At 31.3% G+C, this 15,608-nt stretch overlaps 1 pseudogene; it reads right to left on the reverse strand.

Annotated features, from left to right (window-relative positions):
* Positions 1-257: 257 nt before the first annotated feature.
* LOC149498929 (uncharacterized) lies at positions 258-4,601 on the reverse strand (annotated as a pseudogene).
* Positions 4,602-15,608: the final 11,007 nt, after the last annotated feature.

Raw genomic sequence — 15,608 nt, forward strand, 5'->3', positions numbered from 1 at the left:
TGAGTAATCATCAATGAATAATAGAAAACATTTACTACCATTCAAGAATGACACTTATAAGACGACAAACATCAGAGCATATAAGTTGCAATTTTTCTGAGGCTTTCCATACGTTGTTTGAAAGACATTCTGTTTTGCTTTCCATATTAACACACATTACAAACATCTTTACATTCAGTAATAGTAGGCAAGTCTTGGACTAACTCCTTGGCATGCATATATTTCAAGGTTAAGTAGCTGAAGTGACCAAATCTCTTATGCCACAAAATTGAATCATCGATGATGCTAGTTTAAGCATGTAGCTTTGTGTGATTCCAATTCAGATTAAAGCTTATGTTCCTCATTTTTCCAGTAATGATCTCACAGCCATTAGGATCATATATGATGCAAGACTCATTTTTAAAAGACAAGGCATAATCTCTTTCTAACATTTGCCCAACACTAAATAGATTTTGACTAATTTCAAGAAAAAAGAGTACATCAGAACTGATTTTTGTACCTGAATTTGTTTCTATAGAAACATCTCCTTTGCCTTTCACATCTATAAATTTTCCATTTCCAATTTTGACTTTGGAAATGTAAGATCTATCAAGGTTACAAAATAAGCTTACATCATTTGTCAAGTGGTTAGTGCAACCACTATCTATTGTCCAGACATCTCTGATACAAGTTGTTGTGAAACATGTTGCTGTTAAGCAAGTGGCTACAAACAAGTTATCTCCTTTTGGTTCTTGAATCTTAGCAACTTGCGCTTGAGCTTATTGATTAGGCTGATTTCCTTTATTTTTGAAGAATTTGGCAATATGCCCAAATTGATTACAGGATCTGCATTGTACATTAGCCCTGAACCAACAAAAATTTTGAGTGCGGCTTCTTTTTTTACAATGAGGACATGGTGGATACTTTCCTGTAACGCCCCGTTTTTCCTGTGTTTCAATAGTAGTTTACCGGTCTATGAATAGTACTACCGGTCCAAAAGTTGGTATTATTTTTGGTCCGAAAAAATTACTATTTATGTTTTATATTTTATTTAACATTTTTGGAGCATGTATGCATAGTTTTTATGGGTAGAACGTAAGTAAGGAATATTTTTGGAGAATTTAGATAATTAGTGAATAGTGAATTATGGTGTTATATTAAGTAAGGAAATTTGAGCAATTATTTTTATGGAAGAAATTTGAGGAATTATTTTTATGGAATAAATTAGAGAGTTTTGTGGAGATAAATAATATTTTGAAGGAATTTAATTGGAGAATATTTGGAGAAAAGACCAAAACACCCTCCAATTTGGAGAAAAGACCAAAATACCCCTTAGTTGCTTTATTAAAAGCAACTATTAATTATTGAGCAACACTTTGTCCTTCTTCTCCTTTTCCTACACGTCTCCTTCTCCTTCTTCTTCTTCTTCTTCTTCTTCTTCTTCTTCTTCTTGTTCAATTCTTACTAAGTAAACACATCAAATTCACCCCTCCAACTTGATTTAAGTACTAAATCTTAGAGAGTGAAGCTAGAGAAGTCATTTTTGGTGACTAATTTCAAGGAATTTGATGCTTTTCCTACTTGGGTCAGGTAAGTGATTTTATGATAAGTTAATTATTTTTGGGTTTAGAGTTGTCTTTTAGCATATACATGCTTAATCATGCTCCAATTATTTCTTTTATTTGTTTCCTTTGTTTGATTTTGAGTTTCTTACATGTAGAGGGTGGAGAGCCTTCTAACAAAGATAAAGGCAAGACCAAAGCTTGAGAAGCTTTGATTAAAGCTTGTTAAAGCTTGTTTTGAAGGTTAGTGTTCATAAACACACTTACCTTACTCAAAATTTTGATTTTGTGCCTTTATGCTATTATGTGTATATTTTGAGATTTTGTATGAAATGATTGATTTGTTGAATTTTGGTTGCCATTACATGCTCTTGGATGATGTTTGATGAGTATTTATGTTGTGGTAGACATTTCTACCTTGTATCTTTGTGGTTCATGTTCCTTTCATGGCTAAAGTAAACTGAATTTGGGAAAAACGTGATTTTGAGTGAGATTTAGGACCATTTTTCAATCCTTTCTAATTTCCATATGTGTCTGAGTCCTTCATAAACGTTGTAGGTCTATCTCTGAGCTTTCCAACCCATCCTCTTGTGTCCAATTTGGAGATATATAACTCAACTTATGGCTAAAACACCCAAACTGACTCTGTTTGTGTCGGGCCACATGCATCACTAAATTGAGTGCCCATTTTGACCACTATAATGACAAGATTAGGTTCTGAGTTCTTCATAACAGTTGTTGCCCTGTGTCTTGAGAATTCTCTCGTTCTGAATTGGTTTAATTTGAGTGTGGGGTTTAGTAGGAATTCAATAAACAATGGACTTGGTTCTGCTGAATCAGGTTTGGTCTGTTAGTCTGTGTTCCTAGCTTTGTTTTGTTATCTTTCATATTGATCTGGGCTATGATCCCTTCATAATATTTGTAGAATTTTGTCTTATCTTTCTAATGACTCTGATTTCATTTAATTTGGAGACCCATAACTCAAGTTATGTTTTAAAAACACAGCAAGGGTCAATGTTATTTTTATGCTGGAATTTTTCTATGTTAAGTCATTTTATTTAAGTATGAGAATTTTTATGAATTACTTCAGTGTAAATTAAGTTTTTATTATGAGAAGACTAAAGAACATGAATTTGATGAGAAATGTTTTTGGGCTCTAATATACTTGGTGTGGATTTGATGCATGATTTGATTTTATTATGTATGATGAGCATGCTCGGCATTTGATGCCATTATGATAAGAAGCTATGATCATATGCTAGGCACGTGGGTGTCTTATGTTAGGGCGGACGCGCTCTATATGTTATGAAAAGGTTGGCGACCTAAGACCATTATGAATAAGCTATGAAAACTTATCTGCTTCTTTTTCTCCTAAGTGTATGTGAGCCCTTATACAATATTTTTAAGGAAGTGAAATAAATGAGATCACAGTATGTTAATAACTCTTAGTTTACCTCAACGTATTTATGATATCAAATGAATTTTTAAAGCATGATGTGTTGGTGTACATATGTAATACATGTTCAAATTTAATGATTTTATGTATATAAATGATTTTTTTAAGTATGTTGTCATCACAACATTGGTTTGTTGTGTTTTATGAGCACCACTGAGTTTTATACTCAGCGCGTTGATTTTATCACGCGCAGGTTGGAGATTGTGCTTACTGCTTAAAGACCTGAAGAGTAGCATCAGAGCTGAAGAGATCTTTTGGTAGTTGATTAGTATTTTATGTAACTAAAAATTATGGCATGTATAACGATTATATTTTTGGAGATTGTATTATTTAATTTATAACTTAAGCATATTGTTGTAAATTATTTTGGTGTATATATTGGGAGAATAATTTGGAACTTATTTAATGGTTAGAATAATAGACGTTGATATATTTAAATGAATGTATTTAAGTGATGAATATTATAATGTTATTGAGGAACTATGGAGTTATGAAATTATAGAAGTGTTATTGTGTTGTTATTGGAGTTTGATGGGGTTTGGAGTTTGAATTTGGGAGTGCTTTGTATTCATATGTTTGGCAACTTCTATTTTTAGGGGAAACTCTTGCAGTTTTTCTGTAGGATTCTCCCAAATCATTTTCAAAACAAAATACTATTACTTGCTAAACTTGTGAATACTAAGTCACTTCTAATTCATAATATGATTGTTTGATTTATATGTAGGTTAGGACGGTGCCTCCGGCACCGAATGTGGCATCCACCGTTCGGTCTTTCGGGATCGGGCGGCGGGTGTTAAATTTCCTCTTTTTCCACCTTTGTACCCATCTCCTTCCTTTTTCTCTTTGTCTTTCTTTTCACCTAATTTCTTTTTGCTCTCATGACTGCTACTATCATGCTTTTCTTTTAATTTTGCATGAAAAGCTTCTTCAGATGAGTCTTTTTTCCTTATTGCCCTTCTTTGCTCAACGACTTGTAAGGCATTCACAAATTCTGATAGACTCATACTTGAGAGGTCTTTTGAATCCTCTAAGAAGGAGATCTTTCCTTTAAATCTTTTAGGAATGCTGACTAAGACCTTTGAACTATCCTTTTTTTCTGGTAGCTCTTCTCCAAGCAACCTAACTTGATTCACAATTTTCATGAGTTTGACTGTATACTCTTTAAGAGTTTCAGACTCCTTCATTCTTAGGACTTAAACTCTCTCAGCAAATTCAACATTTGAATTTGATTTGTACTCTCATTACCTTGGAACTCTTCCTATAACTAATCCCAGGCTTGCTTTGTTGTTTCACAGTTCATAATCCTTGTGAAAATAAAATCGAGTACAGATGAATGAATGGCAACAAGTGCTTTGTACTTCTTAGCACTTTCCTCAGTATGCTGATGAACTTGAGCTAGAGTAGGATTTTCCCTCAATGGAGGAGGATCTCTTTCAATCTCCACTACTTCCCATAGATTAAAAGCTCTAAGGTATGCTTTCATTTTTAAAACCCAAAGAGGATAGTTTTCTCCATTAAAAGTAGGGGGAGTTCGAGTGGAGAAATTTTTTGAAGCCATTAATCAAGTCAGATATTGAAAGGTTTTTTTAGAGGTTAAGCCTTACTGGTTTTCTCTCAAAAACACACACAACCCTTGAAGATCAATAGGGCTCTGATATTATGTCATGATTTTTAAGAAAATGAACACTTATGAAAATAGAGCTTTTTGCAGAGAAAATGATTCATTATTCATTAGCTTTCTACAATACATATATAAGAAACAAAAAACACATGAAACGGCTAGTCATCACCAACCTCACTTATTTTTCAGTTTAACAGATCTAATTCCATAAATCAAGGATCTGCATATCTTTATACCTTATCCTTGACTGTTACAGCAGGTATAACAAAAACAAAAAGGACAATTCATTATTTTATCTAACTTATAGTATCTGGAAAAATATCAATTTCTAACAAACATTAAATTTATTTCTTGCATGGTCAGAGACATGGATAACACAAACACCTAAAGACACGAAGACGAGTATAATTAGGAACCTTGCGAAAAAGCTTAAAATATGGAGAGGAGAAGTTCAGAATGGGTGTTGGAAGACGATTTATAAGATAAGCAGCTGCCTAAAACGCAAAGACCAATATTTAGGAGGTAAACATGTCATGTGAAGAAGAGTTAATCTAGTTTTAACTAGGTGACAATGTCATCTTTCAGTAGCACCATTGTGTTGAGCAATATAAGGTGGAGTTTGCAAATGATTAATTCCATGAGAACGAAACAAAGAGTTTAGTGCCTAAAATTGCCCACCACCATCAGTGTACACAGACACAATTTTTGAATTAAACAGATTTTCAACCAATTTCTGAAAAATAGGAAGCACGGAATAAACATCGGACTTAGCTTTTAATGGGTATAACCATATATATTTGGAGAAATGATCAATAAATATAAGATAATACATAAAACTATCAACTGATTGGACAAGAGCAAGCCCCCATAAATCAGAATATAATAATTCTAAAGGACGAAAACTAGATAAAAAAGAAACACCAAAAGCAAGTCTATGGCTTTTATTACACTGGCAGAAATTACAAAGAGAGTCCTTAACGGCCGAAATTGGTAACTTAAAATGAGACAATACATAGTTAAACTTGTGAACAGCTAAATTTCCTAAACACTGATGCTAAAAAGTGGAAGGCATATGAACAAACACTAAGATGAGCTGTTGGCGAAAAAGAGTGACCAGAAGACGAGAGACGATAGACAGATTGATCAATTTGCCCTTTTGTGATTATCTCCCTCGTGGAAAGATCCTTGACAACAAAATAATCATAAACCCTGGAGGTATAATATCAATCACTTGATGTCCCTTTGACACATCCGTTATGGTTATTTCGTACCCCCCTTTTTCTTTTCATATGATTTTACTTACTATGCCTATTGCTATAGCATTATAAAAATTTAATGGATACGTTGTTAGAATAACAAAATTGAGACACTGATAAGAGATTGGCTTGAGCGTGAGAAACACATAATAGATTGTGTAAAGAACAAGTTTTAGAAGGTAATGCGAGTGACTTAGAACCAACATGAGTTATTTTCAAACCTGAGCCATATGTGAGCTAAAGTTCATCAATACCCTCATACGGAGCATGAATAGATAGATTCTGGAGATCATTTGTGACATGATGAGAAGCTCCAATATCTAGGATGCAATCATTATCTGATGAAGCCTTAGTGTTTGCATGATTGGCCTACGACTGCGGAAAATGATCTTAAAAATAATTCTTAGCACAGAAGCATTGATGAGCAGTAATGCAGGTCTATCACAAAATTTGACATTGTACTTTTGAATTATTATTGCCACGCATAAATTGAGAATTGACACCATTACTAGTAGCATGCCCAGGATTGCGAGGACCTTGAGAATTTTGAAACATCAGTAGGAACAATATTAGATGATGAAAAGCTAGAATTACCTTGACAATAATTTTGTTTTGGTGAGAAACTCTTCCGAACAACATTAGCAGTCATTAGAATGGGATCATAGGACAAATCAATTCTTTTGAGATATAATTCATGAGCCAACAATTTATATTGAAGCTCTTCAAATGTGATAACAGTATCTCTTACACGTATAGCCGCAGCTATATCACGAAACTTGGTATCAATGCCATTCAACACATATACCACCAAATCAACATCAGAAACAGGGTGGTCAAAAAAAGCAAGTTCATCAGCTATATTCTTGAGAGAATGCAAATACTCAGTTACCAATTTGGTGTCCCTTTTCATATTAGAGAGTTTCTCTATGAGAGAAAGAATCCTTGTAATTGATTTATTAGCAAATGAAACTTGAAGTTTTTCCCAAGCATATGCAGAAGTCTTTGCATTGGAAATAATATGCATAATCGAGAAATGGGTTGATGCAAACAAAGCTGCCAGAATCATTTGATCTCGACAATATCAAAATTCAAAATCATTATTGCTTAATTCCTAGCCATCTTTTGTAATAGTGGCAACAAGAGTTTTTTTTCCTCCAATCTACATAACTAAGAAGATTGAGCCATGAAATAGTGGAGAAACTTGAGCACGCTTAAGTAGGATAGTTTTTAGATGTATGTTTGAGAGGAAATTGGGTAGCATTAATAGTAATTATAATCTTGCCAGAAGAATGAGTGATATTGGAATTAGTTGACAAAGCCATAACAATGAAAAAGAAAGATTAGTCATAGGATCGAAAAAGCTTAGAGCTTATACCTCTAATACCATAAAACGAACTGAAAGAGATTGAATTGCAGCAAAGAATTATATATTGTATTCATTAAGCATATGAATTTATAGTTGTACAATAGTTAATATGTTTACAACTGATCCCAATATTTGTGTTCCATATTTGAATACAAGAATGAGATAATAACAGTAATAATAAGCTAGCTATACTCCATCCATATTTGAATTTAAATTATTGAATATGTTATCCATTTGATAAAAAAATAAGAGGAGGTTTAACACACACTACATTTCTGAACTTGAAATATCACTCCCAAAAAGACAATATAAAATATAATCCAGCAAAAGGAAATAAAATTCCAAAGGTTAAGAACCTAAATTTGCTTAAGAACAACAAACAATAGAACAAGCTTTCTTTGTTATCTCAAAATCATTTTTCCAATTCAATTACAAAAATACAAAAATCAAATTCACAATAGCAAACAAATACTTAAAAGGCTTAGTGTCACGACTCGTTTTCATGGGCCGGACCGGCACTAGGGCCCAGATAAGCTGAAAGCCCCCGAGGCTCGTAGTAAGCCTGAATCACTAAAATCTACTATCTCAATATAAATTTCAAACATTCAGCCCATATTACTAGGAAAAATAAACCTCAAGATTTTATTATACCTCGGCCCAAATTTATCATCTTAAACATTGCACAGTTCGAGCCCAATTTACAATACATTACATTTCTAATATGGGCTCACAGAATTATTTCATCTATGTTAATACACGACTAAATGTATGTAAATTCTACAACTGCGGAGTAATTAATTGTTTGATATACATAGCTTCTTATACATATAGTTACATAGCAAAATAATTATGGAACTAGGAAAGTTTCTTTATAGCCCTACGGCGAAAAAACATAGCTTAAACTGAATTAAAGAGAAACTTACTTCCTGAAAAATTAAACAAGACATGTGGGTTTTCTAAGGAGTAATAATTATTGCACAACACATGCATTCACACAAATGTGTAAACATACCAATCTAGTCATTCGACTAGTTATATGCTCATGCAGCCAATCACACAAATGGCATATCACCAACACTCACAATTATTAACATCTTCGCATAATCACATCATGTGGAAATTGGTCTGTGGCGTCACCAAAACCCCCAATGGGCCGTCCTCACACATGGCCCACCCTCTCATAACGTGTGCACTAGGGAGTCGATCCCTCATACGGCCAACCAATCTAATCCTCACTTGACCAGCCCTCTCATTGTTTTTCCATTCTCTTTTATCTTTTCCATACCAACAGGAGGCCACCCTATGGTTTATCCATATTATCCATATCATATCAGGTGCACAGGGGGCGCCAATCTCCCATACTGCCAACGGTCTCGTACACAGCCCTCACAAACTCACGGTGACCCACTTCATTCCAACTCCACACAAACATGGCAAAACATTGTCACATCACAACTAATCAAGCATTGCAATTAAATGCAAACATATTAATCAATTAAACATCATAATGCAATGCACAATTAAACATCAATATTCAAATGCAAATAAATAAATAAATAGTGTTAACAATAAACAACAATAATAATAAAATAAATAATAACAATAAAAAACAATAATGATGAAAATAGATAAATAATTAAATAAATAAATGAATACTAATGATAATAATAATATAAGTAGAGATAAAGAATTAATCTAATTAAACCTATTAATTATATTATTAATTAAGACTAGCCTAGGTTCTATCAAAATTTCAGCAGAACCTCCCCTAAAATTTGACTAAACCATGATTCAACATTATATAATATCAAAGCCCATCCGTCGGGCAATTCACGTCAACTCATCTCGTCCGCCATAACCTTATTTATCAATCATTCGATTACTCAATTCACGCAGCCTATTCATCGGGCAGTCAATTCAACCAACCCATTCGCTTTAAGCTACATCGTCATCCATCACACACACACATATGCACTTAATAACTCCCAACCAACTAATTAATAAGTCATATTAGCGTTCGAACATATTTCAATGATATTAATAAATGTTCTATATCTGATTACCAAATAACTAAACATTTATAATAAAATTTGATTCGCCAAGTTAAATACAGGTACTCTCATTTGATAGTTTTTATATTATACTTACTCGTCTAAGCCTTAGATTTTAATTTCCCCCTAATAATATTTTAATAAAATTCCTAAGTTAACCAACATAAACATTAGCTAAGAATTTCCATTTCAATAACAAATCTTCTAATTATAACTGATATTCATGAAATGTAATGAGCATTATTCAAAATTAATTGCTTCTAACAATATGCCCCAAACTAATTCTTAATAAGAATTATATCTAACTAATTATTTGTTAGAATTAAATTTATTAACTATAAATTTTAGATTTGGAATTTATACTAAAAATGAGAGAATAGGTCTTAGGACATACGTTGAGAATCGGACTACAATTCCACGACCCACATGAAGAGGAGAGGAGATCATTCTGTCTCTTGGGCCTCGCCGGAGTGTCGACAGCCAGTCACCGAACCGCCGGAAAATCCAACAGCCCAGAAATGCCAACTCTTTACATTGATTTGCTCCGTTTGATGAGGAGGTCTCCGATTTCATGTCCATTAGACAAGTTGGTTACCCTACAAGCCGGAAATAGCCCCAAAAGTTTGCTAAGGAGACTGCCAGCCATGGCAGCTTCGCTATTCTCCACAGGAAGCTCAATTCAACAGAGGAGAGGCACTCGCAGGTCAACAGGGAACCGTTCGCGCCTGCTCTCCATGCGCACGGTGGTCGGAAACGGCGAGATGTCGCTTGAGATCGAAGAACCGGGGCTAATGAAGGAGACAGCTCCGATCCGCGTCGCTGGGGCTCTGTTTGTGTGAGAAGAGGCTGGAAACTCAGCCAACGAAACGAGGTGAGTCGTCTGCCACTTTGCTCTCATCGAGCGGTGACCGGAAATGGGATGGGGGCGAAGAACGGCGCTGCTCTTTGCGTGTGCCAAGAAGAAGAGAAGAAGAAGGGAAAAAGTAAGAGGATTTTCTGGAATTTTCTGGGCCATTCCGGTTCAATTCGAACCGGCTTGGTCCAATTCAGCAATTTGATTTGATTTTCTCTTGGTTTACAGGTTATTCACTTGGTTCTCGAAAAATTTAAAACTGTTACAGATCCGGTTTATCAACAATTAAATATTTGCCATATAATCTCATTTTATTCTTACTGGTTCGATTTATTTCCCCGATGGTTTTCAAGCGGTTTGATTTATTTAATTGATTTATTCAAATTTATATCTTCAATTTACTCAACGATTGTTGCATTATACATTAAAGTTTAGGATAATCGAGTTAAGTGGTAAATATAATTTTTTATTATTATTTTAAGTGATTCAATATTAATTCTCAAGAAGTTTAAATTATTCTTGACTAGAAGTTTTGATAATATGTTTTGGGCTTGTGCCCAACTCCGCAAACTTTGGCTCAGATTGGAATTGCTCGGTATTTACAACCCATACCGTCAAAAATTTGAATTTTTGATTTAATAAAAATTCTAAAGTTTTGAAAATAAAATTACGGAGTGTTTCACTCAATATATAAATTCACCTCTATACTTTGTATGCAAAATCCTTGTGCCACCGCAACTTTTCACTTGACCTATTGAACATTTCAACTTCTAAAATTGCACTATTAAATACTTTAATTGACATGATGGACACCTCAACTTATAAAATTATATCGGTTTAACACTTAACAATTATTAGATAGTTGAAAATTGTGACAATTATTATTCCAAAAGTTGCATTAACCATATATCAAATTAATATTTTACATATAAAAGCTAAAAATCTTTAAAAAAATTATTGCTAGCATGGTGAGGTGTGAGGTTATTACAAAAAATTAAAATATGGGGTGTCACACAAAATTGATTTTAAAGTTCAGAGTGCCACAATTTTCTTTTTAACTTCAGGGATTAAATTATGTACTCGGTCAATATTTAAACCTACAAATGGACAAAACAAATAGTAAACAAAAGAACGACATGTACTTCTCCCTCCCCAGCAATATTAGATTCCAAAGCTGTATAAATCTCCATTGGCTGTTGTCTCACTTACATATTTATTTTGAATGGCATTCTTGAGATATTTTTAATCAACTTACAAAATTGAACCAATTTAATGGCGAAACCTTTGTTTTGTAGTCTTGCCTCATCATGCTGAGGCCTAGTCTTGAGGTGGCTATATTTTTCATTAATCGGTTTAAGTTATATAAGAAATAATTTTTTTGGTCTTTAAGGCTTTGTTCAACAACAATTTTTCGTGTAGAGTTTAATGTTTTGCCTTGGTCAAAACACTATTTCTATTATTCATAATGTTTGGAGACATAGCATTTATATTAGTATTAATATTTAGAGTTTGAGAGAATCGATTATTAAATGTTACTCCTTTAAGGTTTAATGAAATACTAGTAAAACAACTAATTTTGCCACACATAACTAAATCTTTTTAAATTTTTATCAAAGATAAAAATTGTTAAGAATTTCGTGACATATTTACATTTTATTTTCCTATTTCTAAAATTAGTGGTTCTTAATTTTAAAATAATAAGACAAAAAGTTAACTTGAAAAACCTCCTAGATGTGGAAAATTGATGATTAGATATCAACTCCATGAATCTTATATAGAAAGGCAATAATCTTTTCTCTTTTTGTTGAAAATGAAAAGGCAATAATCTTTTCTATGTGAGATAGAAATACATTATACACACATCTTCAAGGTCTGAAGACCCCAAAATAAACTTACCTCACTTAAATGATCTTCCTTTTAACTCTTAAAAATACTTAGAGTGTGTTTATTTGCAAAAAAACAGTTTCTTGTTTTCTATTTTTTGTTTTCTAGGAAAACAGTTTTCTTAGAAAATGAAACTAAAAAATAAAAAATGGAAAATGCGTTCACTTGGCAACAATAAAAAGTTATATTTTTATTTAACTTCACAAACATTATTCATAATTTTCATAATTAAAAGAAATAAAATATTATAAAATAAATTTAAAAATTTTTTATGTAAAAGTTTTTGAATTTTTAATATTGATTATTTATAATAATAATATCATTTTTATCAATTTTAAATTTTGTAAAAATAAAGGATATAATGTATTTGTAATAATAAAATTAATTATTAATTAAAGCATAATATAATTTTTATGTTATTTAAATATTTTTATTGTTTCAATGAAAATATTTCATAGAAAAAATTATTTATAGATATTATAATTTTAATTAGAAAAATATCTTTTTCAAAATACATAAAACAGTTGGAAAACATATCTTTTATTATAAAGAAAAACTCTGGAAAATAACTTAAAACTATTTTTCAAATCTTAATTAAATTTTGAAAAACTTGAAAACTATTTTCTAGTTTTCCAAATAGAAAACCGACTGATTTGAATACAGAACACTGTTTCCAATTTTCTTGGAAAATTTTTCTATAAAACGACTCAAGTTTTCTACAAGTGAACACATCCTTAATCTTTCAAGAAATTGTTCGCAATATAAATCATGAAAAAAATAAGAATCATATCATAAATTAAATTAATGATACACTTCTTAAAACATTTGGCAGAGACATTTATAATTAATTTTTCCATGACTAAATCGTACATAAATTATACTAACCGCCCTTTAAAAGAACACATTCTGAATAAAATTTCAATTTTCTTGGGGCTTAATGCACTATTTCACCCTCAATTTTGTATTATGTTACGATTCTACTCTATTTTGATCTTTATATCAATTTCACCATAAACTTTGATATTTTATTCCTAAATTGCAATTAAACTTAAATTGCAAATAAAAAATATATTAATATGAGATCTATTCTTGACCTTGGATTAACTTAATTCAAACTTTCTTATTTACACAAATTTATTAAGTTTAATTGTTGTTTGAAACAAATTTTTTTTTTTCATTATACAATTATAAATTATAAATAATTATAATTATATCTTATGTTTTGATTTTGACAAAAAAAAAAAAGACATTAACAAATTCTAATATTTTGTGAATCAAATAATCTCGAAGCAGTTCAATTTTTTTTCAAGTGTTATTTTTCAGATTTTACAATTATTTCTAAATTTACATTAAAAGTCGAACAATAATAGTGATTAATTCATTGTTTAAGTTTCCAATTTTTTTGAAAAATGCATCCATATATTAAATAATACATTTTTATTTATTATTTATTGTCAATAACAAGAATAATATGAAAATATTAAAAAATAATAATAGAGATTTTCCTTACTATTAGCGCAACTCATTCACACAAATGCACATATAAGTTAATCCAAACTCAAAGTCAAGAGTCAACCTTATAGTAGTGTATTTTTTATTTGCAATTTAATTCGTAATTATAATGTGAGGTGATATTGCAACAGAAGGTTGAAGTAGTCAGATGAAATTGACGTAAAGTTTAAATTGTAAAGTTTAAATCCATTAGGCCATTTTCTTGGAAATAATATATATAGCAATAGCAATAGCAAGTAACGGAGGGCCATATATCTGGGAAAGCTATTCATGTTGTCTAAGACTTTAACCTTACCAACTTTGACAGGTTTTTCATCTTTACCAATCCATGGGTTTCTGGTAAAATAGCTCAACCCAAAATCCTGAAGATTACTGTATCTAACAGGATTTCTAACTGAAGAACCCATTGCATTATCACTTGGTTCATTAGTGTGAGCCGCCATTGCTACTATTATTGCATTCACCACCATATGTCCTGGTATCTGCAAAATTTATATTTAATCCCCAAAATAAATTAACGAATTGATAGGTCTAAAGAAATTATATATGTTGCAGGAAAGCATAAATGTGTAATCCTTGAAATGCAGAAACGAAGAGGGAAATACATTTTGAAAAATATAGAAAACGAAAAAATTTTCAGAAAACAAAAACATGGGGAACACATAATAATAAAAAAAAAGTATAGGATTATATTTATAAATATAAAAATAAATTATTACAAACCATTAAAACAATAAATCAAGTTCAATTAATGTTCAATCATATCCAAAAGAAAAAAATATTTGTTTTTAAGTTCTATACTCAAAAAAATACATATTTTGCATTAATCAGACATGGTTTGATTTGTCTTCTCATTCATATGAAGAATAAGAGATTTTGAGTTCTAGTCATCTCGATCATAAGTATTTTCATCAATTTGATGAGTTTAGAGGCGGGGTTATTATCTGAAAATGAATTTGTGTTTCTAAATTACCCAATCTTGTTTAGCATCCTATTTTTCTTTTTTTAGAATTTTTAAAGTTTTTCTTTAATTTTTCTGCACTATGATTGGCTACAATTAATATTTAATGATAATATTATAGAAAAATGTTCAATTTGCACCTTGAACTTGGACCAAATATACAAAAAACTGACAAATGAACTTTTGGATAAAATAACCCACGAACTTGGTATTTTATTGTTGCTTAGCTAATTTTTCACTTGGTCAACGCGCGAGGAAAGCAAATTTAAATTAAAGCAATTGAAAGCTAATTTTATGACTTGAAAAAGGTGGCTATGGCTTTGAGAATATACAACTTCTCTTTGCTAGATTTTGAGAGGGAAAATATGATAAAATTTCCAACTACAACTCTAGGTTAACCGTCTATATTCTGTGGCTAATTGCAAGTGTATACGAAATTAAATTTGAAGATTGGTTCAATGCATTTAGGGGATTGCAGCAATCAAGGTAAGCCATTGGATTTTTTTTTTTTTTAATTGTAAATAATGTACAATCACTACTGTTGCATTGATTCGTCTGCTAAAATTAGATTTTTTATTGTAAAGATTAGTAGATGACTTTGATGCATTAATTGAAGAAAGTGTTTTTAAGTTGTACTGTTGAATAAAAGTGGTTCAATGGGTTTCATTTTTTTGTCAAGGTACGTCATTGCAGTAGATGGCTTTCATCTTGAATGTGTTATTTGTATAAATATTGATAACATTTAACTTTTTAGTTATAAAACAATTAAATATAGTATATGGGTTTGATAATAGTATTTTTATTTGGCATAGTTTATTATGAAACTGTAATGATTTGGACCATTAAGTCTATTATATTACATTATAAAAACTTTTGCTGCATGGTTCTACAGCTCTCTCGTATTATGGAAGGAAGTATTTAGATTTGATTAGAACTTCACCTTATATCTACAGCTCTCTCGTCCATTTTTTGCGTCGTGTCATTCAAAGTAACATATACTTTGGCTGGAAAGCAAAAAAAAAAAAAAAAAAGAAAAGAAAAATTTAATAAAGGTTCAAGAATAAAAGAATGATAACAGAGATTCAAAAGGGTATGAAAAATAGCACG

Source organism: Jatropha curcas, chromosome 1 (assembly GCF_041381405.1).
Source record: "Jatropha curcas cultivar XTBG-Jc1 chromosome 1, XTBG_Jcur_1.0, whole genome shotgun sequence".
In the NCBI taxonomy this organism is placed as follows: Eukaryota; Viridiplantae; Streptophyta; class Magnoliopsida; order Malpighiales; family Euphorbiaceae; genus Jatropha; species Jatropha curcas.